This window comes from Bidens hawaiensis, unplaced genomic scaffold (assembly GCF_021521415.1).
Source record: "Bidens hawaiensis isolate Kalapana, Puna unplaced genomic scaffold, B.hawaiensis_p1.1 tig00075092_1, whole genome shotgun sequence".
Lineage (NCBI taxonomy): Eukaryota > Viridiplantae > Streptophyta > Magnoliopsida > Asterales > Asteraceae > Bidens > Bidens hawaiensis.
The window spans coordinates 16649-41563 of NW_027503030.1; the positions used below are offsets into that span (position 1 = coordinate 16649).

Here is a 24915-nt window from a genome sequence, read left to right on the forward strand (position 1 = left end):
AAGTGAAACGTGTCAAAATTTAGGTTAAAGGGAAATACCACTCTCTGATATGCACACTTCAATAGCCATCATCTTAAAACATTTTTAATAAAGTTTTTTTTTAAAGCTGAATATAAAGTTTTTTTTAATTACTTTTTTATTATTTACGACAGAAAGCTTTTGATTTTATCTTGATAATAAACCTAATTGGAAAAGGTAAAAAGTTTTTGAAACAAAAAAATAAAAATAATAAGTTATGATTTTTTAAAATACTAATTGGAAAAAATCGTAGTAATAAAAACAGTTTGCAAAAACTTATGGTTAAAAAACTAATTTAAAAGTTATGGTGTACATAATATTAAAATGTAGAAAAAAAAAGCTAATAAAAAAGCTCTCATTTTTTACAACAAAAAAATACTTTTATAAATAAGTTAAGATATTATTTAGTTATTTATAATTTATAAAAATAAATAACTAATTTAGCAGTATGAAGTTTGTAGAATTCGTTAGCGCTAGTTAGAATGTCAGATTGTGAGGTAAAGATTATCGATTAATCGGATTGGAATCTATATGTATTTTTTTTCAACTATAATATACCAATATTTACGTATACATTTTTTAATTTTGACAAATAGTAATTAGTCATCGACTAGTCGGCATGGTATCGAATAATGATTAATCGGTGATTAGTCGTCGCTTAGGCGCAACTTTTACAACCGTGACAATATGATGTTAGAAATCAAATATATTATGCAAACTAAATTTATATTCTTTTAAAGTTTGAACAAAATAAAAAAATTATTTGATTTGCGTAATTTAGTTTCAAAATTACATAATTCATTACAATTTTCTTGTTAAAAACAACATAAAATCTTTTTTTTTTACTATAATGAAGTATGAACGGCAAACGAATCTAACCAGACGGGCAATTGGCCAAACTCGAAATCTAAAAAAACCAAACTGGACAGGTGTTCGAGTATGAGATTAGTTTCTAAAGCCAGAGTTAACTCAAGCTTGACTTGAATTTTAAACAAATCAGCTTGGCTCGACTCAACTCAACTTGAAAATCAACCGAGCTGCAGACTTAAGACTTGTTTAGTGACTTGGTCCACTTATGACTCATCAGACCACTTGATTCTCAAATAAAATCGATATTTCACAATGTGGTGGATGGCCAACATGCTGTTGGAAACCATTGTCTTCCACAAGTTATTAGTAGCAACACTGAAAACCATAAACTGTTTGTACCGAAAAGTGATCTCACACAACTTAATGTCTGGGCCACTTTTAATTATTTTATTTTTTTCATTCTCAAATAAAAATATTTAGCTCCATCCAATATTAATAATTGTTGCTACAGTAAAAATGGTCCGGGAAGAGTATTGATGTCCTCTGGTCAGTGGTCATGAACTCATGATGGCTCAAATGGTCGTGCCAAGATGGAAACAACCTTTAGCGTGAAAATAAATTAGTGGTTCTTTGAGGGTGATATGGAAGAAAAGGGTGTATGCATCGTGGGATGCCTAAGCCAACTTTTATATGGAGTGAATACTTGGTGTAGTGTATGACGAATGAACGAGATGTTTTATGCCTTTTTACCATTCTGCCGTCGCAGCTGAAGAGCTCATCTACTGGTTAGGTGATCCTTTTTTTTTCCTAAATGATGAACCTACCATGGTCCCATCGTCAATAATGTAACTATTTTTCATTGGGCAAAGACTAAATTAATGTTTTAAGCTCGAGACATGACAACGCAAAGTTCGTCCAATACTCCTCTTTTACTTTCCATTTCCTAATTCAATAACTTGATAATAACAAAGAATGTTGCAAAAATGCTATAAATATAATAAAAATACATGAATGTGCATGATGCAGCTTAATATAAACAGCCCGCTAAAAACGTATAAAATGGTTTGAATAAATTTAGAATCATTACAAAGTTAAAAATAAATTTTTATCGTTATTATAATTTAATTTTTAAATAATGGTTTCATGATTTTATCCAATCATAACTAAGATATATATATATATATATATAGGGTTAGGTTATAATAGAAAATATAATTTTTGTAGAAAGGATAAGAAATAATCTTGGCCATTGATTTTGAACATGAAGGGTTGAGATTAGTTTAGGGGAAAATCAAGTGTGAACATAAGGGGAAGGGTATAAAAGGAATAACACATTTGTTGACTCTCTCTCCACATGCAAGGCACATGTCAAATTCCCCAATCATTTTAAATCGTCAATAACTTTTTTTTACTACGTTTTTATTGAAAAACAAATTCATCATAATAACGAGTGTCTTTTTATCTTTAATATGAGTACCATATTGTAATATAAAAATTAAAAAAAAATTAGTGGGTTTTTTACAAATTGTGTTTTACCGAATTGTGTTTTATAAAATTGTGTTATACAATAGTATTTTTCATTGTGTTTTTTTCATTGTTTTTTTACATTGTGTCACACAATTGTGTTTTTTATTATGTTTTTATCATTGTGTTTTTTTTCATAGTGTTTTTTTCCATTGTGTTTTTTATAGTGTTTCCATTGTGTTTTTTCGGACTTCTCCGGCGAGGTGGTGGCGGTGGGTGAGGGGTGTGGTGGCGGTGGGCGGTGGAGTGGTGGTGGATGTAGGAGATGAGTGAAGATGTAAGTGGGTTTTTGAAATTAATGTAAGTGGGTTTGATATTAAAGTAAGTGGGTTTTGATATAAAAGTGTTAAGACAAAACTACCCTCCTTCCTAGCCTTCTTAAGAAAACCAAACTTCTTATTTAAGCCTAACACTATATATATATATATATATATATATATCATCAATCAATCTATATAATTGCCTATGAGTGGAGCCTTCACGTCCCTCCCCACCCACTCTCTTTTCACCAAATTGCTTCATTCAAAAATGGTGGCTTCTTCCTCAATAGTCGTTCTTTTCAGGTCTCAATTGTGAGGTTCAGATGAAGGCGTTCTTTGATTCCACAAAAAGTCTTTTCTTGCGTGTGGGTATTAATCGATCGGCTTTAGCATATGGGTTTCCAATTAACTGAAATTATGAGATGGGTTGCATTCGATTCTTGAACGCACTCGATTTTATCAGGTAACACTAATCTTGCTTAAAATTGTAGTCTCAATTGCTATTTGTTCATTGAATTGGAACATGAAAGCTATGATTACTTACGCAATTGTATGTTACCTAGCTGTTAGGATTCGAATGAACGTGATTTGGTTAATTAGGTTAACTCAAGCCCTAATCCTTCACAGAAAATAGTGTGATAAAATCGTCATGTCAGTTTCTGCTTTTGCTGAATCTGATTTTTGTATGTGATCTAGTAAGAATTTTGGGTTTTGTGTTATATAGTTTAAGTTATTGAAATTAATTACAAACGGTTCGTTGAATTTTAACGAGCATGTTAATTTGTTTCCATATGAACCTGCTAATTTGTTTTATCAGGTGTTTTTTTTCTAATCATTGTATGCAAATTAATTTGTAACTTAGTCCTTATGAAAACATATGCATAGAAACTATAGGACTCATAGAGGTTTATCCAAATCTCTGTATTTGCTTTTGTTACGAACAACTTTGACTTTGATATTTACACCTACACGACTGCCGATAGTATAGTGAACATGGCAAGCAATACGAACAATATATTTAAGGAGTGATTTTTTTATTGATTGTAAAATGGGAGTATAATCTTTGCTAATTAAGGTAAAAGCAGGATAAATAGGTAATTTAATTTTACTTTTGGATAATCTGTTTTATTGCAGCTGATTTTAAAGATTTTTTAACCATCAAACAGTCAAACATCAAAATTTGTTAATTAGTTCCAAAATACAAATTCAAACGCCCCCTGAATTGCTTTAGCGTCCTCTTTCTTGCTCTTTTTTTTATTTTTATTTTAAAACATATTATGGATTTAAAATTGTTAATTCAACAATTAAGATCTTAAATTGTGATATGAATTTGTTGCGCAGGTGAAGTGGGGCACGATTTCTATGGTTGATGCAGATAAACGGCTTTTGGCAAATGCACTCAGACCCTGATAATCAACATTTTGTATTACTTTCTGACAGGTCATACGTGCTATCATATTAAAAGTTAATAAAATTTCATTCCCCAATGTGTGATGTGAGCGCATCACGTGTGCAATGCACTATATGTTAGAACAAGACTAAAATATGTGACAATAACCAAAAAATCCATTAAAATTGTGAATTAGTTAACCAAACACGAATATTATTATTCACAAAACCCTCCTAGCCTATAAAAGGTATTTTTGAACTTTGTGGTTTGTTTTTTTTTATCTCATTCAAATGTTAGTTGTTTACTAATCATAATATACTATTAATATAGAGTTACGTGTTTAACCATAATGAACAAACAAACATAAGAGCTTGCAACGTCACCTAGGTACAAGGTTTGATATTGCCTACTGTGAGGGAGAAGGCTGCTGCTGAATTTGTGAAGATTTCTGAAGAGATGATGCCGTTTGTTGCGTATGCTAAATTGCAAGGTTACAAGGCTTGAGAACGCCACCCAGGTACAGCTTTGCATCATGCTTCGTTCGTGTTCGTTCAGTTTGTTTACAAACCTACTTTTTATAGTTATTAACTAATAAGAATTCGTTTTGCTTCAGGTCACGTGCTTAAACGGGTCGGTTTAATTGGGCTTGGGAAAAGCACAACCGGTCTGTCCACTTCATCTTACCGGGCTCTTGGCGAGTCTATTGCCACGTCTGCAAAGGCTTATCAAGCTAACAATGTTGCCATTGTTCTTGCTAATATTGATGACTTAAGTTCGGTGTTGAAGCGTACAGTTGCATCAGCAATAGCATCTTCCTATTTATCAATTACAGTCTTATTTATTTTCATTGTCGTGAAGCTGATATAAACCTAGGTTAGTGTTTTGATGTGTTGTTGCGGATTATGGCTAACAACAACCATTGCGGGATACAGAAGTTGGTACTGACAGTTTGGAGAGTATGCAGAATATAGAAAGTGGAGGTGGTAAAGTAAGTGGTGCTTATCTTATATAATTGATCTTTGTACCTTGAAGTAACTGAGATTTTGTTTCTATATGTTGCAGGTATGCTAATAGTAACTCACTTAGTGGAGGTTACCAACATGATAACTTGGAAATCTAAAGAACCTTTCAATTTTGTAAGGCTTCCTGTTTGAACATTTTATATTTTGTTATTGAGCCTTTTATTGTTTATGTGTTTGAGGTCACATATACCAGTGTTATATGAATTATGCATATACATCATAACTTCATAAGAGTTGAATTTCCCCCAATAACTTTTCAGTTCGAGTTTGCCTTTTAGATTTATATGGACAAATATTTGTGTTCATGTTTGTTCATTTAAATATGGATGTGTTCATGTTCGTTGTTTGTTTGTTAAAAATCTAAAAAAAACTACGCATCACAATTGAAATAGCTCAAACATTAAAATACAATGAACACTACAAACTAATTGTACTAAATCAAAACAAAACTCTGTTAAAAAATAAAACAGGTCACGACAAAAAATATAATAGCAAAATGATTAAAAACAAAAACCTAAATAAACCTCTATAATACGCCACTTACTCAAAACTTGTCAAACTACCAATGCCATGTGACACCTGGTAAATATATTATCCACTGACTCGACATCTAACCAGCAAAAACAACAAACATTATGCATGTTAAAAGTATTATGTACTCGGTAATTTGTACATGATAGCTCTCCTCACAAGCCCATACAAACCTGCTAAAAGCCTACCAGTACACTTATTCTGCAGCCCAACTCTAAACTCAGCCCATCTCAGGCCAAAGCATAACTCCAGCTTAACTCTAATCGTACCTCATGTCGGTCCAAAGCATTAATGAATAAAGTAGATTCCTAACAATAAATTAAATTAAATTAAATCCAAAAAAATTGTATATTCATAATAATAGAACAAACGTAACAACAACCCGCGTAATAAGCGGGCTAAAAACTAGTGTGTGTGTGTATAAATGAAAACCCTAAAATCCTACGTGTCGCGATATGGTCGCTCCCCCCTTTTATAGAAGCCACTAGATTGCTTAATTTTTAAATGGAGGCATCTCATTAATTTAACCCAAATTCATGGGTATGGGTCTTACTAAAACCAGATAGCTCTTAAACGGGTTATAACATCTCATTAAATTAAAAATTAATCTTACCAATTATTTGATATAAAATCCTATAAAATAGGGATATACTAAAATTTAATATCCAATTTAAAAAGAAAAAGATATTATTTATAATTAATAAACAATTTTATAGTTAAAAACATAAGTGGGTCATGGGTCACCAAATCCAGATAGCTTTTAAACGGATTATAACATATCATTTATTTATTAAACTCTTTCATCATCAAATCCTAAGTATATTATTAACTTTCTTACGATAAAGAAAATTACAATTCAAAAAATAAATATTAAAAAACAAAAATGTAAAACAATCATTCTCTCAAGCCATCAGATTGCTTTATTTGTAAATGAAGGCTTCTCACGTATTTGACCCGAATTCACGAGTAAAGGTTTCACCAAACTTAGATAGCTCTTAAACGGGTTATAACATCTCATTATATTAAAAATTAATCATATCAAATATTTGATATGAAAATCCTATAAAATATGGATATACTAAAAATTAATATCCTAATTTATTTAAAAAAAGATATTATTTATAATTAAGAAAACAATTTTATAATAAAGAAAATAAACGGGTAATGGGTATCACCAAACCCAGATAGCTTCTAAACCGGATTATAACACATCATTTATTTGTGAAACCATTTTATCATCAAAACTCATGTATATTAATTATTAACTTTCTTACAATAAATAAAATTAAAATACAAATATATATATATATATATATAAATATTAAAAACGAATAATGTAAAACAACCCCCGTAATACGGGAGATAAATCTAGTATATATATATATAGGATCAGGATCATGTGAAAACTGTTTGAGAATTGAGAACTATGAGAACCATTTTTAACCACAAAAAAATCCAAAAATAAAAAAAAAATCATAAAACAAAAAAAAACACAAAAATAAAAAAAGTAAAAAAACCAAAGTTCTTTATTATCATCCCGGTTTCTAAAAAAAACTGTAAAAAAAATCTTGGTTTAGCTAAATTATACATATATGTATAATATATACATATATGTACATACATGTATTTTTCCTATACACATATGTATAATTTAAGGTAAATGATAATGTACAAATGTGTACATCACGTAACTAGAGAGTAAATGAAAGTATACATATGTGTATAGTATAATACGAATTAAAAAGAAAAAAAAAATCGGTTTTTTTTTATTGTCACACCCCAACCTAAGGCGGAAATGCCGGGGGGTGATCCGATTGCTCACAGTTCGAAGATACTATCATAATATAAAAGTGATAATATCTAATTAATTATTTTAATTTCAACATACACACATATTTACAAATACAGTAACCAATTTAAATAACAGATATCAATTCAAATAAAATTTAACTTAATTATATCCTAAAGTCTTGTCTACGTGTCCAAGCTTCAATCTTTCATACAAGTAACCTTTATATGCGTATAAAATGGAGTTTTGTCAACATAAATTTGAGTGAGAATATCACTAGTTTGACACAACAATAAAATAAGCATAACGTGATAAGTGCGAATAATGAAATCAAACCGTAAACAAGTATGTGGACCGTTGCCAAGCGAATCGGGCATTGGTCACTAGCAGAAACACCCGCTATATGATTGATTGAATAGTAATTCCAACATACGATTGATTGAATGGTAACACAAGTAAGCAAATAGCACATTAGTTTGATTAAATCACTTCACAATAAACCGTATGCATTTGTTTGAATATATATATAGTATGAAAATATGAATACGTAGGCATATGTCCCCAAAACGTTTATGAAAATCGAGTATAATAGGGGAATGATAAACTCACCTTAGATTAACGACAAACGAGTATAAATACGAATAAGCGAGCTAACGAATAAGCGAGTCATCCACTACACGTCAAACGATATATACGATTCAGAATCTTATATTTTAGATTATGATAATATAAATAAAAACGAACTCGATGCCGCTGGAATCAACCCAAACGGACGTTTAGAACTCAAGTTATGTTTGTTTTAAGATTTAAGCGAGCTGGTACTTACCAGAATCCAAACAGCGAGTCGGAAGTCGGGTTTTGGTCAGTAGCCTTAAAATCACGTTACAAGAATAAAAGTTTTCTGGACCGAATGCTGAATCCGACCAGAAGTATGAGAAAACGGATAGTCAAACTAGTTGACTATTTTGCCCTTTAACGAGTTTTAAACGATTTGACCAGTCAACACCCTTCAACCACCGAAATTGATTGAAGTTTATTGACTAGGGAATATATATGAATGATTTTACAGTTTACGACTTACCCGGAAAGTGAAAGTGTCACACCCCGACCATGACGGAAACGTCGGGGCGCAACCGATTGTTCATCGCACACGACACTATTAAGTGACAATATTTAATCAACTCATTTAAATTCATAAAAACACAAAGAGTCACATAACTTGTTCATACAATAACCGAATTCAAATCATAGTAAATAATATATTGTTCGTTTTGCTAATATCCTAATAGTCTCGATAACGTTTTTTCTTCAAGTCCTCTAGTCAACCTAAAGTCAAACCTGTAACATTGCATAAATAGATTTTGTCAACACAAAGGTTGGTGAGCAATTTCATAGTTTTTGAACAATAGATATATAATATGAAATTCCACAACTTGTATACAAAACAATAAATAATAGCAATAATTTAGATAAATGAAATCGTTAATAAGAATACATTAACGACACCTTTCTATAAGGGGATGCCAAATGTACTCGGATTTTGTATGAAATCGTTAATAAGAATACATTAACGACACCTTTCTATAGGAGGATGCCAGATATACTCGGATTTTGTGAATCAACCATCCAAAAGTGGTAAACACATTAGCACTTAAGCATATAACACCAAATCGAGCATTTATTTAAGTAAAGTATACAATAAAGTTTGTGGTTTAAGACTCAAGTATAAATCATTTGGATTTGAATAAGTTTGCAATGTCACCCCCAAAATATAAAAGAGTGAAAACGGGGGATGAAAGTACTCACGTTCAAGTAACAAACTTGAAAGATTTGATGATTTGGAGATTAACCGGAATGATGAGTTTAACGAACGAAGCCTAAAGGAGAATGAAAGAGCTTGTATTAGAAAAGTTGTCTTGGAAGTCTTTAAACGAAAATAAATGATAAGAAATGTAAACAATTTAAAGTTTAAGGTTTAAAATGTAAATATTTAAGAAATTATAATAATAGTCCTTTAAAAATGTAAGTTTGCTCGAAACCGGGTTAAAGTATCTAGCCATTAATTTTACTCAATCTATGTTAAGTAATAAGGTGGGTAAAAATGCAAGAAAGCAAGTCCCTTTATTATATAGATACTAAAACGGGTTTTAACGAGTGTTCGGGTGGTCGGTTCGGGTCTTGGTGACTTGACCAAACCCAAAGTCAACTTTCCCAAAATAATAAATGTATGAGATAACTCAATAAATCTTAAATAGACTTAACCAAGTATGTAGTTCTATTGTTTTAGAACTAACAACGTCCGTTAAGCGAGTGTTTGGTTTAATCGGTCCAAACTTTGTTATAAGATCAAGTTGGATTCAATATTCGAAGTACTTTGTGAAAATAATTAAAATCAGTTTATAAAGTATTTTTAAAGAAATATATAAGCTTTAATGGTTAAAAACACACTTGTGTGTCTTAAGCGAGTAAACTTGGTTTAGTTTGGTTTGGTTCGGTTTTTATCTTGGAATAAGGCCAAGAATGGTTACCACATGTCCAAACATCATAGAACTTGTAAAATAATTTATAAATAATAATACCAAAGTTTTACATACAAAAAGTCAACAACAAAGTCTTTAAACGAAAGTTCGGTTTCCGGTTCGGATCTTGTTTCGGGATAAGACCGAGGTTAGATTCTACAAACCCATAACCATGGAACTAATTAAAATGATTTTAGAAACTCAAATCTTACATAAAACATATTTATACAACTATTTAAACAAACTAGTAAACAAGAGTTCGGCTTCCGGTTTGGAGCTATTTACGGAATATCCGAGGCTAGTCTCTACAAACCCATAACTATGGAACTCAAAATGTAAAATAGAACTAAGATGAGCAGAAGTTAAACAAGTATAACAAGTTTGATGGTTAGATGCGGAAAATATATATAATCAATAACTACTACGAGTCCTCCATGTAGCTTTGTCTTATGGGCCGGACACTTAACCGACCGAGACCAGAGAAATGCCCACCGAAGGTACAAAGGGTGCTATTATATATATGTTGTATAACAATCTTCAAGTATAAATAAGTGTTAACAAGTTGATTATAATGTAAGACTATGGTCAGTTTGACTTTGGAAAGTCAAACTGCCAAAAAAATATGAAGAACACCTTTGAATGCTTGAGAATTGGAAGAGAAAGAGATGAATAAGCAGGGATTAATGAAGGGGATAGGAGTGTATATATAGGGTGGGTTGAAAGGGTCAAGCATGGGGTGTGATATCAAGGTTTGCATGCAAGAGGGGTCAAGACAAGTCACAAAACAACAAAAAAAAAAGATGGGGCTGCTGGTCTGCTGCTGATCTGCTGCTGGTCTGCACGTCGGTTCGCGTCCGGAAGTTCGTTTTTGATGTATCTTGAGCGTTTAAAGTTCGCTTTCGAATCCGTAAAAGGCGTTTTTCAAATTAGACAAGCAGGAATGTTTTAGTAACATAAAATCCAATATTTTATATATTTGAAATGTTCGGGATATAAATCGGGTCGGTTTACAACATAAAAACAAATACAAAATAAATACAATTTGACCCGAAATCGAGGGATGTCACAGAAAGAATCAAGAGAAACAATGAGTCAAAAGTCCAATTATAAGCAAAGTCAAACGAACAAACTTGTATCTTCAACAAATAAGCAAAAACTAAAGAGGATGATGATGGTCAGAGGAGGTGACAGCTGGGAATGGTAAAGTAGGGTTTAGGGATGATTTGTGGTAGAGAATATATGACATATTTATATAGGATTCACTAAATCGAACTAAATATGGTAACTTACTCGTTTTAAGAACCGAATGGGCCTTTAATGATTAATTCAATATTGTAACTAGTAAATTTTGTTCTTGATCAAGGGTTAAGAAGTATGAACATGTATGTAAGCTATAATCTTTTTCTTGGGTCTTAAAACACTCGATTATGTCCTAAAATAAGCGATTTCGGGCCAAAAACAAACTAGGAATGCAATAAATGACAAACGATCAGATCAATTGGGTCATGGCGCCACGCGGCCAACCCTTGGTTGTGCCGTCGCGCAGCGCCCCGGCTACATGGGGTGGAGATTTGATTTGTTACATGTTTGGTCCCTAAAGTTTGTTAATTTGTCTTTTATTGGATCTTCTATGAAATAGTTAAGGAATGAACATAATATAAAGTACAAAGGGCCTAAAGTGAACATATGGAAACTTATTTGAATATAGCTACTTGGTTTTGATTAATACTAATGACCCAAAATATTTCCAGGTCGGGTTATACGCAAACGAATACGGTTTGAAAAATCCGAAATGTTACATTTATGATACATATATGTATAATATATGCACACATGTTTTTTTCTATACACATATGTATAATTTAAGGTAAATGATAATGTACATATGTGCACATTACGTAACTAGAGATTAAATGAAAGTATACATATGTGTATAGGTATGATACGAATTAAAAATAAAAAAAATCGGTTTTTTTAAAGAAACCGAAATGAAATATAAGAATTTTGGTTTTTTTACTTTTTTAAAATTTTCATTTTTTTTTGTTTTATAATTTTTTAAATATTTTTTAGAGGTTTTTTTTAGTGGTTCAAAATGGTTTTCAAAGTTCTTAATTTGCCAATGGTTCTCTTAGGATTCTTACCCTATATATATATATATATATATATATATATATATATATAGGACTAGTATCATTTGAGAACTCTTAAGTTATTTAAGAACTTGAAGGAACTCTTAATAACTAAAGTTTTTTTTATAAAAATCTTTATATATATATATGTGTATTTATTTATTTATTTCAAGTGTGTAAGGAAATATAAAGCACGCTAAGTTTTTGTGCGAAAATATTACTATGGGACGTTTACAAGGAAAACCACAAAATCTATTGGTTTTTGTGTGCAAAAAACTTTTACAAGAAAAACCAAAAATTACTTTTGTTTTTTTTACGGTACATACCTTTTCCATTTCATAATTGTGGATGACCATTGTCCTCATAACATACAAAACAAAAACATATTTTTATAAACAAGTGTGCAGGGGCGAATCTATGCCTAACGGGTGGGCTCGGCCGACCCATGTGCATTTTTTTTTCAGTGTTATATATCTGATTTTATCCCGTGCGACCCCTGTGAAATTTTGAAACCGACCTTGTGACGGAGGCAGAGTAGTAAAGTAAAAAAGAAAAAGACGAAGATAATAAGTAAATGGTTTTTCAAGGGGAGATGTATCTTGGTGAAGAAGATGAAGAGAGACTCTTTGGTGAGGAAGAAGAATAGAGGAAACGTGGTTTTGACTTTTGGATATAACGTGTATAATAAATTAAAAGGTATTGGAAATAAGCATGAAAAGCTTATTATAGAAAAGTAAGTTAAAACTTAATTTTGATTTAAAAATCAAACTTTTGAAACTGAAATTGTTTTCATTAGTTAAAATTTTTTTACTATTATTCTGATTTATTAAAGATTTATTTTTAGGTATTGCTTTTTTATTTGTTATTCTGATTTAATATATAGTTATGTTTTATAATTTATTTTATTTATATATTAATTTTGTTTCATGCTTAACAATGTTGTACATGTAAGTTTTTATGTTGTATATACATGATATGTTTTGTATAAATATCAAATCACATATAACATAAGTATGCAACTGACCAACGAATCAGACGAGTAAACGAACTCCGATTGACATTCTATTCATCCGAATTTTCGACTCTTGTTTGTTCATCGGCTCATCCATATTTTTTTTGTTTGTGAAGTAGTTAGGTTGAGTTTTAATGAAGTAAAAAATGTATAATAGTATGATTTTTAATGCACTTTTGCAATGCTGTTTAAATTTATTTTAATTTTTTTTACTTTGTAACACAAACTGATCCGACCCGACCTAAATCGAAAATGATTATATATGCATTTAGCAATAATTTTTTACCTTCAAAAATTTCCGACCCCTATAAAATAAATTTCTGGATCCGCCACTGCAAGTGTGTAACATGGACAACCATCAATATGGAATGTAGACTTGAGTTGCAACTCGAGCCGAGCTTGAGCTAAAAAAATTTAGCTCGGTCTAGACGGTGATTTTTTTTAATGGGTTCATTGTTTTTTATGCTCCAACAGAATCGAACATAAAAATTTTCGGATCAGTTTGGATGTTTGGGTCGGGTAAGGTTTATCACATAATAAAAAAGATACAGAGCTAACAAATTAACATTACGAATTCAACTAATCTATTAGATTGGGTTTTTTATAATCACAAAACAGAGATAACAGAAGAAAACGTAGTGGAAGTAACATTTCTTGATTAAAAAATGCAAAGAACTACAACAGTGGGTTCCCATGCCATGAACTTAGACCTACATACATAGGCCTGCTGGGTCTAGAATACAAGCAGAGCCAAGCCAACTCGGTTAAGAATTGGAGCCGAATGTGAGCGGGCCCTGTCTTGGGTTTGGACTCTGCTTGTGAACAGCTGAGGCTGCCTCCCCTCATGCTGTTGGTACGAGGCGCCTATGCCTCGTCTTACTTGCATTGACTACATATTTCTCAATAAATTAAACTTGAATATGTGGGATCAAAAAGAGGCCAAATAGCATTACATCAGAAAACTACTAACAAGAATTTGAGTAACAACAGATACACATAATTTTGCAATTACAGTTTAGTATCATCATCATGATGCAACCGTAATTTCTTCGGCTTTCTTCTCTCTTTCCTTGACAGCCTTCTTCCAGATTTCAACACTGTCGATTATTTCACCGGTTTTTAAGAGATACCGTACCCGTTTACCGTTGTCAAGGGTCTTGTGACCCACCCGACTTGCAACATTTTGTTCTTTCGAATACAACATCACATTCGAGCTATGAATTGGTGCTTCTATCTGCCCATGAAGCATAAACAACGGATAGGTGATTATCATAAGTAGGTTCAACATTTTGTTATATGAATTAATGCAACATTTTGTTCTTTCGAGTACAAACTTTAATTAGATTTCATAACCTTTGACCCATATAGCCAAAAGGAATTGACTCAGGTTATAAATATCTCAGTAAACCACATGGTAATGAGTCGAACAGGTTACAAGTCATTCGAGTCGTATCAAAAGTTTACGACTTCCAAAATCTATATTATAAGAAAATAGATTAAAATTGTAATAATATGTTTTTTAATCATTTTTTACAGATTTAATTATATATTGAGGTGTTTGGATTTCATCATCATCATCGTACTCAGTATATCCCACCAATAGCAATGCTATGGTAGGGTCTGAGGAGGGTAAGATGTAGACAGCCTTACCTCTATCCCATAGGGATAGAGAGGCTGCTTCCGGTGAGACCCCCGGCTCGATAGTAGTTTTGAATCAAGCCTTGGACAAAAGACACATAACACTCAATCCTCGGGACACCGGCTGATTGGTGCATGTGCCCTTGTCTTTCGGCTATCAACGCCACCACATGATGCCTGATTAACCTTCCGCCACTTTTAACGTTATTTTCACGTGATTAGTAAAATAACGTCAAAATTGAGGTGTTTGGATTTGCTTTATAAAAATGATGAGATGCCAGTTCTACTTATAAGTATCTGATCATGTAGGGTCAAAAAATGAGCTTTAATAATTAGTTTCATTATCAACAAAATTGATTCAACGAGAGTAAATTAATATTGCCTAATTACCCTTTTATAACCTAATTTGATCAATTTATGCATTATTAATATCTATAACAATTAGAACTTAAAATTTATCTGGTCATTAAAGGATTAAACAACAAAACACATCCAAACACTTACGTGTCACGCCCCATTTTTTACACCTGATTATCTTATTTTGATTATCCAAAATCACATAACTACTTCTTAAACTCATTCCAAACACCCCACCTTAAAATAATCCGTTATCACATGCTTCAATCAATCTACTTTAAGTAGTTATAAAGGTCAAAGGAGAAGAAATAGAACCTTAATAATCTGGCCCGATTCACCCTCCTCTTTGTTCTTCAAATGTTTGGTCTTCAAATTGATTTCTTTGACCACAACCGTGCTATTGTGCTTAACAATCTTGGTTATCTCACCAATTTTACCCTTATCACGTCCTGCTATCACGTTAACCGTGTCACCCAGCTTCACATGCATCTTGTGCACTATTGGAAGACTGTTCGGTTTGCACTTTATCCTTTCCCATCTCTTTAGCTGCAAAAGTGAAACTTGAAATGTCATCATCTATGCAAAAGTGAAAGAACTGAAAGTAATTGAAGCAGGACTCGGAGGCTGGATACTAACGGACTAACCTTTGCTTGGATAGGAGGGCATGTTGTTTTTGTAGACTTGTTATGCACCTGTAATGTATTCATGTAACAATCAAAACTTAAATGCCATCAATTTTAAAAGAAGCAAAGTAGCATATTGAGATTTCACTTGAACATGAAGCTGAAATTATGTTTCGAAACGCCATTTCAATGGCTACCAACATTTCATTGTAAATAAAAACTTAAATTTAACCGGAGATTGGACCCGGGATATCTTCGCGAACCATTCCGCCTCCTGGTAGTTGGAAGCGTGAAGGCTCGGACGCGCTTGCCCCTTCTTAAACTTCATGGCAATGGGGATGGCGCAGGCAGAAATGTAGAAGAACTCCCGCTTCCACAATCGGAGACTGCGCTCGGTCACGCAAATCTTCAAACCCTTAATACGGGTTGTCAGGGTGTACCACCCCTGGATGCACCTCCAAGTATAGAAGGTCATCAGGCGGTCCACATAGGGCTCAATACCCAGAATCCGGCACACCCACTCGAAGTGCCGGATCTTGGCAATCGCCATCGGATGCACCTCGGTCAGGTGCACACCGTGCCTCTCCAGGACACGGTACACAAACTTTGTCAATGGGAACCTAAGGTTCCCATAAACAAAGAATGCAGCATATACCCCGATCTTGCCGCTGGGGGCATCGTACACAGTCTGGTGGGGTTCAGGAAACTCAGGCTCAAGAGACTCAAGCATGAATTTCCTGACGACGTACTGGTACTGATCGACAGGTAGAGCACACTGGCACTCGCCAGCAGTACTCCTATCGTCGGCTACAGCTTCAGCATCATGGGAAGACATATTGCAAAGGAAGAAGAAACGATTTCGGAGGAATGCTCAACTGAATAAGGGAGTATTCACCAGAAATCGCCTTAGAGATGAAGAGAAGAAGTGAATATGTGAATTACAAAGGACCCTCTCCCCCTTTATATAGTGATCGCAATTAATGCGATGAATTTAATGCGGAGGAGAGAGAAATTGAAGGTGCAATGGAACCGTGACATGTGGCACCGGGCAAGCTGGCAACAGCTGTTGACAGGACGAGTGCCATTAATTTTGCGGCCACGCGCCCGAAAAATCGCGCCCACGCGCCGTAAAAAGCGTCTGGAATGACCATATAATGTCACGTCGCCATAACTTCCTGCACGTCCTGACACAGTCAGAAGAAACTGTCGCACGACGACTGTTCTTATCCTTTCACCAACTCTTCAAATTTCAAAGATTCAAAAAAGATTCGAAAAGTAAGCGGGAAAAACCCCTTACCCTGGCTATCCAGTTCACCGTATGACGGCTGCGGGTACAGTGTTAAGGCAAAACCCTTCACATACCTAGCACCCGCAGGGCACGGAAACCGGAAAAACCCAATTATGAAGCCGGGTGCGGGTACAGTGTAAAGGCAAAACCCTTCACATACCTAGCACCCGCAGGGCACGGAAACCGGAAAACCCCAACTATGAAGTCGGATGCGGGTACAGTGTTAAGGCAAAACCCTTCACATACCTAGCACCCGCAGGGCACGGAAACCGGAAAAACCCAACTATGAAGTCGGATGCGGGTACAGTGTTAAGGCAAAACCCTTCACATACCTAGCACCCGCAGGGCACGGAAACCGGAAAAACCCAACTATGAAGTCGGGTGCGGGTACAGTGTAAAGGCAAAACCCTTCACATACCTAGCACCCACAGGGAAGTGAAGCCGAGAATATCTTGGCATTCCACCCAACTACAAAACGGGCACAGGTACAGTGTAAAGGCAAAACCCTTCACATACCTAACACCCGTAAAAAGTCATACCTCGGCACCCAATTGTAAGTCGGGCGCGGGTACAGTGTTAAGGCAAAACCCTTCACATACCTAGCGCCCGCAGGGGATTAAACGCCAGGAACACATCGGCAACCATAAGTCAGGTGCGGGTACAGTGTTAAGGCAAAACCCTTCACGCACCTAGCCCTGCAGGGATTTAACGCCAGGGATACCTTGGGAGTAAAGTAACTAATAAGACGAAGTGCGGGTACAGCGTCAAGGCAAAAGCCTTCGCATACCGAGCACTCCATGGGAATTGAAACCAAGAAGGATCTTCTGGGCCATGCTTGCAGAAACGGGATTAACATCCCCGCATAGCGGGAACGTCAAGAACTAGATTGTTTGAAACTTCAGGATGGAATTGGTGGTTATAACATGATTGATCACTATGTTCAAAACCACCAAGACCTCATGGAGAATCTACACAAAAGGTTCTAAACGCTCCTGACTTGCGGGGAGGTTACAGACCTATCCGTATCATCCCAGAGATCAAGCAGAACATTGGGAAATTCTGCGTGACATTGGGAAACCCGCGGGTAAGACTTCCCGCGGAAAACCCATAAAACTAAACCCTTTTCAAAAACCCCTTGCTTAAGTCCAAAAGTTCACCTCACTTTATTAAACATTCATGAGAAGAACATTGGACTGGGGGGACTTGAAGAGGTAGGTCCCAGCAGAGGTGGTTAGGACCCGCAAGACTCCCTTAAAAGGAGACGTCTGCGCAGTTGAACACGCAAGACTCCTTAAACGGACGTCTGCGCAGTTGAACACGCAGACTTCACCATAGGGACGTCTGCGCCGCGACCTACCAGACCCGCAGGACCCACCACGCTCAGAGTTGTGACGACCTCACATGCGGTACGCAAGCTGGTCCCGCAGGAAATGCCTCCCTATGGTTTCCAAGTAACCCGCCTGTTCCCGCAGGCGTGGGTACCCGCCATTAGGGACTGGCCACCCGCGCAGCATGGCTACACGCATAAGGCTTAACACTCATAATAATTCAGCAGTCACCTGAAGAAGGAATGAGCAAAGTCGGGAACATTCCCGCATAAAGGCGGGAGGGGGAAAACTCCCGCCTAAATGAGCTAGTCCGTATAATAATGGAGGATCTTTTGTGTGATACCTGACGAGGTATGGACAAAAGATCTGACCAAGGATACGACAGCTCACTGACAGCAGCATGGCAGACAACACGCCACAGCACTGTGACCAATAGCCGCCGCCTGCTCACCAACTCCTGCCATACCACGTGCCTAGCCTGTAGTTGGTGGAAAAGGAAAAGTGAACAGCACGCCTGGTCACTATCAGCCGCTGCCTATCCACCAATTACCAGCAGAGCACGTGTGTAGGCCACAGTTGGCAGAGTAGTAGGCCGGCTAAACCTCCTTGGAAACCCACCTTCGGCTATAAAAGACATCAAATGGTATTATCATTTCATCATCTTATATCATCTAATATCTTGTATAATTTACCTGATAACTGCTCTAGTATTAATAATATACTTTTATAATCAAAGAGTAATATAGACTGATTCTCACGCCGGAGGGTGGTCACAAGGAGGAACCCCCCCCCCCCTTTCTTAGTGACGAGCTCACGGTGTCTGTTTTGCAGGTTATCGGAAGAACCATCTTGCCGGAATTAACCCCTCGTGGGAAACGTCTATCTAACCCTCAGGTTACTTGTAATCTGACCGGGTTCGACTGGTGTTTCTTCACTATCTAACATGTTAAATACACAGGTCGTGTTTAGGATGACTTGATTAATCCGTTTAATTAAACAACTTGACCCGTCAACCAGTTTAATTTAAAAGGTGGACTCGCCAACCCACTCACACACCGTTTAACCCATTTATTACACAACACTCCAACCCGTTTACATCTTGATTAACAACCCGCTAACCCGTTTGACTCATTGAGAGAAATGGGTAAAACAGGTCCCGGGTTACATGATTTTAAGTGTGTTTGGTCAGCGTTGATGCCTTTGACACAAGTATATATACGAGGCATGTTGGTGTTCAACTATTCAGCCCGACACGATTGACACCCCTACCAAATTCTCCTGTAAGGGTACGATGCCCGAAGATTCACAGATTGATAATATAACACACAAACCCTAAATTCTTTTACATCACTTGTGTTTAGTATTATTCAAGCTACAATTCTAGCAGCTCAACTACCTTCAAAATTCTCAACTCTTTCACTTTTCATAAACATCTTTATATGTTCAATGTGATATCTTTTACGATAACAAATTCGATTTCACAAATGTAACCGTGTGTTATTCTTCTTCTTTCTTTTTTTTTTGTTTTTTTCTAGAAAAAGGTAAAACTACTTCACCAATAACCACAAATTGTCAAAATTACAACATTTATACATCAACTCTTTCACTTTTCATAAACATCTTTATATGTTCAATGTGATATCTTTTACGATAACAAATTCGATTTCTCAAATGTAACCGTGTGTTATTCTTCTTCTTTCTTTTTTTTTTTGTTTTTTTTTCTAGAAAAAGGTAAAACTACTTCACCAATAACCACAAATTGTCAAAATTACAACATTTATACATCAACTGAAACAAAGAAAACATCAAATTACCCAGAAATGGCAAAAAAGGGTAACAATTACACATATGAGCTCAGTAAACATGTTACAAACATTTAGAATTGAACAATATATATAAAAAAAGCAGAGTAATTATTAGTGTAATAAGTTTGCAAAGACAGTGTGTACCAGAGGTGGAGAAGAACAGGGAGATAAGCGTTGACCGAGAAAGGACTTGGAAGAGAGAGAAATGAGCTCTGAAGGGTAGCAATGGACGCCATTATTATCAATCAAATGAAATGAAGGTGCACCAATGGATGGATATGGAGAATGAAGAAGTAAAGAGGATAAATGGGCCGGCTTATTAACAAGCCCAATAATATATATTTGGATAGTTGTTTAAATTTTATAGGGCCCAGCCCATATTGTTTTGATATAATTTCACTTCACTTGCTGTGAACAGCGAAATTAACTCACTAATTTAACATGGTTAAATCAGGAGACCATTAATTAGAATTTAGAAAACAATGCCAAACGTCAGCTATCAAATTCTTAAAAGTCTTACAAGATTAAGATTATAGACCAAGTAATCAATTGTCTCCAAGTCATAGAACCAGCCGTGCAATTTACTTCTTTACCCCAACTTTATTATTCATAAATAAAACCCTTTTTTTTCTATTAACAGAATGATTGTAAATAGTTTAGTATACCTGAACAATTCTATTATTTTGAGTCTTCAAGTTATCAGCTGATAGATGAGGAGAGACTTGTAACAAAACATAGAAATTTTGGGTTAGAATTATAAAAATAATCATTTCAAACAATTTTTTATTTAACAAAAGATACAAAGAGTCATTTTGGTACAATTTCTAAATATACATTCATTTGAGGTGATTTGGTGAAGGGTCTAATTGCACATCCAAAGAAAATTAGGCTTTTTCAAAACTTAGGTGTTAAAATCTCATTGGTTAAACAAGATGGTCTCGCAATTTTCAACTTCTCATCACAAAAAGCACCATTTTCAGTCTAAACTAACGTGTCATCACTTGATTTGTTGTCCAGCTGCTCCATTTTTGTTTTTTAAAGCCACAACCATGTCATTTACTATATACAAGTCCACTTCGTATCTTTTAATTAGATTTTAGTTTCGCGTGGTCGTTTGTAACAGTCAAATGATTATATTTTTAAAAAGTTGGGCAAATAACCGTTTGAGATACATTTACTTAAATTTATCAAAACTTCATCTCTGGATCGAGATACAAACAACTGAACAAGAAAAACCGAATGGGTTTTAGGCTCCATTTTCTTTCACTCTTTTATCCAATGTTCTCCATCAGACTATCACTATACAAAACTGAACCACAACAAAATCAGAGACCAATGACAGTCAGATTTACCAATTGTACAAGCACAAAACATAACAAAACACACTCACTTTTTAAACCTAATCTCCTCACTCAACACCACACCAAAACCTAATCTATATACTGTGGAACTCCTATTTGTAAACATCCACATATATAATACAAAATAAGCCAAGGGTCATATCAAACTTCGCATGATTCAGCAGTGCTACCAAATGACTCAAACCTCCGATGCTCACCATTCATTGGACTTCTACGACCTAGTTGGTCAACATTAAGAGCAACCTCGTCAGCTGCAGTGGATGAATCACGTCTATGATGTTTTTTGTTATGTCTCATCATAAGAATACGGGAAAGTGCTTGCACAACGTCCCTCATTGATGGTCTTTTTCTTGGGGAACGGTTTACACATTTGTATGCGAGAGTCGCCACGTCATTCAGTTCTTGCTCATCAAAGTTTCCATCGAGACGGGAATCCACTATCTCTTCCCATCCAACTTTTCCCTCGGTGTTCATTGCGGCCTAATTGCATTTTGTATCCGTTTAGTATCAAATTAAGAAAAATGGATGTATAAAACATTGCATTAACTTTGGTCACCGTAGTTTAAAAAGCCTCATGAAAATGATTCAACTTAGCGGAAACTTTCATTTAATGTTTTCTCAAATACATGAAAGACTGAAGTTTATATTTACCCAACTAAAAAGATAAACATCAAAAATATCATTTAAAACGTCTAAAATTTCATATTTATCCATTTTATCAAATACAGTTTGTAATATAACAATTGCACCCTTATCTTTTTCCTTACACTTCAAACTGTCATAGCTTAAATCCTTAATAAGATATAAGGACATTTATGTCAAAAATAGGGTACGAATAATATTATGATTTGATGGATTAAAAAGTTGGAAACATTGCATTAAATGTCACATTGTCACCCATGTGGTTAGTTAAAAAAATGAGTATACGAAGATATGTTTTTTAAGAAACTAAAAAAGATATACTTTTTTGGTCAAGACAAATTATATGATTTGTATATATTGCTTGCTTAAAATTTAGGAAGATCAAAATGCTTAGGTAACTTTTTGATTAAACTAATATTATACTATTATTATTATTATTACACACACACATATGAGAGAGAAAGAGAGAGAGAGATCTTACAAGCTCAACATATTCCATGAGACCCTGCTGAGGGTTTCTTCCTGCAATAAGTTCAAATAACAGAACTCCAAAGCTGTAAACATCACTTTTTTTGGTGAAAGCTCTTGTTGATATATATTCAGGGTCAAGATATCCAAATGTCCCCTGTATATTTGAGCCATTTCTGTTAATCATATCCTCCCTAGAAAGTCCAAAATCAGCCACCTGATTATTACACAATATAAGATGAATTAGATAATCATCAATAAAAAAATGAAAATCCCAAGGCATATAAATGAATTAGTTTCAGAAATTAAAAACTAACCCTAGCTCCCATTGCTTGATCCAACAGGATGTTAGAAGAATTGATGTCCCTGTGTATGACCGGAGGAATAGCCTGGAATAGTGAAATTACAAGAAAATGATACATAAATTGACTAATTAAAAACAAGAAAAGCCGGAAATGGAAATACTTGTAAATGAAATAAAGATTAGCTTACTCCGTCATGGAGATATTCCAATCCCCTAGCTACATCTAAAGCAATTTGTACTCTGAGATCCCACCTTAACAATTCTTGCTTTTCATCTAAAAATTCAAAATAGCACGCTTATAGTAAAAATGAAAACATCCAAGAGGTTTATTAACAATTTATCTTAACAATGCTTATTATTTATGAGAAAATTGAATGACCACTTAGGCACTTACTGTACAAATGAGAAGCTAGACTGCCTTTGCTCATGTAGACATATATGAGCATATGTTGTCCCTTTTCTGCACAATATCCTACCAAATTCACAAGGTTTCTGTGATGTAATCTTCCTAATAACATAACCTACAAACATATATCAACAACAAAGTGTCAAAGATTGCTTTGAAACAAGTTATAAAATGTTAATTAACTGAAAAAATCAATCTCAAAACATATAATCATGAGATGATTGCGATTATGATTCATTGCTACCTCTGTTTGGAACTCTTTCTCGCCTTGTTTTGAGTTAGTTGCAAGAACTTTAACAGCAACTGCTTCACCAGTGGCCATCTGAGCTTTATAAACTGGACCAAAAGCCCTTTGGCCTATCAAAGAAGTGAAATTGCAGGTTGCTTTCTGTAGATCTCTGTTTGATGCATAAAACAAAATAAAAGACAATGGCAAGATAGACAATGGCAATAAAGAAACGATAATGTTTATCAAGTATGATTTATTAGAACACAACATACTTGTAAGAATACTCAAGAATACCAGAAGCAGCAACCACATGACCCTTCTTGAGACCAACAAGCCATATCGGAGTGCCATTTTGCACAGAAGTTCTTGATGATTCAGTACCCATTGATGAATCAGATAAGATGGTACAAGTGTCAACACCATTTGCACGAATGGGGACTCTTGCTGCCCTCCTAGAACTGCTATTACCTATTTGAGGTCCTTTCCGGTGATACCTAAAGCAAAGCAGCCCAATTAAGGCCAAAAGAGCTCCAATTACCACTCATATTGAGATCCCAATAATCAGACCAGATGACCTCTCTCTCATCTCTTTTCTGGATCAGAAATACTTCCTATTCAAGTAACCATCAACAACACCTGTGACGTTGTCATCAAGTTATACTCATATAAGCATAAGTCAGAGGAAGTTGACGATAAACTTCTGAGAATATTATTATTTACTGGTAAACTTAACTATGAAAATATCCAAATATGAATCTGTATTCCAGCTAGCATTAGACCTAATATTGGAATTTTCACTGTTTGGCCGGTAATTGACCGGAATTAGGGCCGATTTTGATCGATTAGGTCCGGCTTTGACTGATTAATGCCATAAATTACCTAAAATTTAACGGCAACCTACTGATTAGCGACTAGAAGTTGTCAGCAAGATGTATAAGCATAATTCAGAGGAAGTTGATGTTAAACATTTCAGACACTAGCAAACTTAACTATGACAATCCAAATCAGAATCTGTTTTCCAATTCCGGCTTGCAGTAGACCTAATATAGAAATTACTACACAGAAACAAAGTGTGACTCTAATAGCTAATTACCGTTACTTAACCGAACGCCTAAACAACAGATTCTTCAAACTATCAGCACACTAATATAGAAAATAACAGAAACCTATTAAATAAGCAGCAATTATGTAACCGAATGCCTGAACAGTAGATATTCAAACTAGCACAACAATCATACAGAAAATAACATAAAATTATGAAATAAGCGGATTCATAGCGCAATGAAACCGAAAGATAAAGCCGATCGGAAATAATCGTGCTAGATTATATCACTATCAGGAGATAATGATCATGATAATTAATTAATCATGTAAATCATGATTCGACTGAAGCAGAATTCGAGCAAATCACAACGTTCCAATGCTGTACGATTTCCGACGAAATTCAACGCAATCGTTGAAG

At 34.7% G+C, this 24915-nt stretch overlaps 2 pseudogenes across 2 annotated transcripts; both read right to left on the reverse strand.

Annotated features, from left to right (window-relative positions):
- Positions 1-13941: 13941 nt before the first annotated feature.
- LOC143606509 (large ribosomal subunit protein uL24c-like) lies at positions 13942-20279 on the reverse strand (annotated as a pseudogene). The gene is made up of 4 exons (XR_013148755.1): positions 20188-20279; positions 15644-15691; positions 15315-15545; positions 13942-14238 (listed from the first exon to the last, which is right to left on the reverse strand). The product of XR_013148755.1 is annotated as a large ribosomal subunit protein uL24c-like (transcript).
- A 1063-nt stretch (positions 20280-21342) lies between these two features.
- On the reverse strand, positions 21343-24060 carry LOC143606506 (calcium/calmodulin-regulated receptor-like kinase 1; annotated as a pseudogene). The gene is made up of 7 exons (XR_013148754.1): positions 23726-24060; positions 23469-23622; positions 23213-23339; positions 23007-23092; positions 22832-22903; positions 22528-22731; positions 21343-21884 (listed from the first exon to the last, which is right to left on the reverse strand). The product of XR_013148754.1 is annotated as a calcium/calmodulin-regulated receptor-like kinase 1 (transcript).
- Positions 24061-24915: the final 855 nt, after the last annotated feature.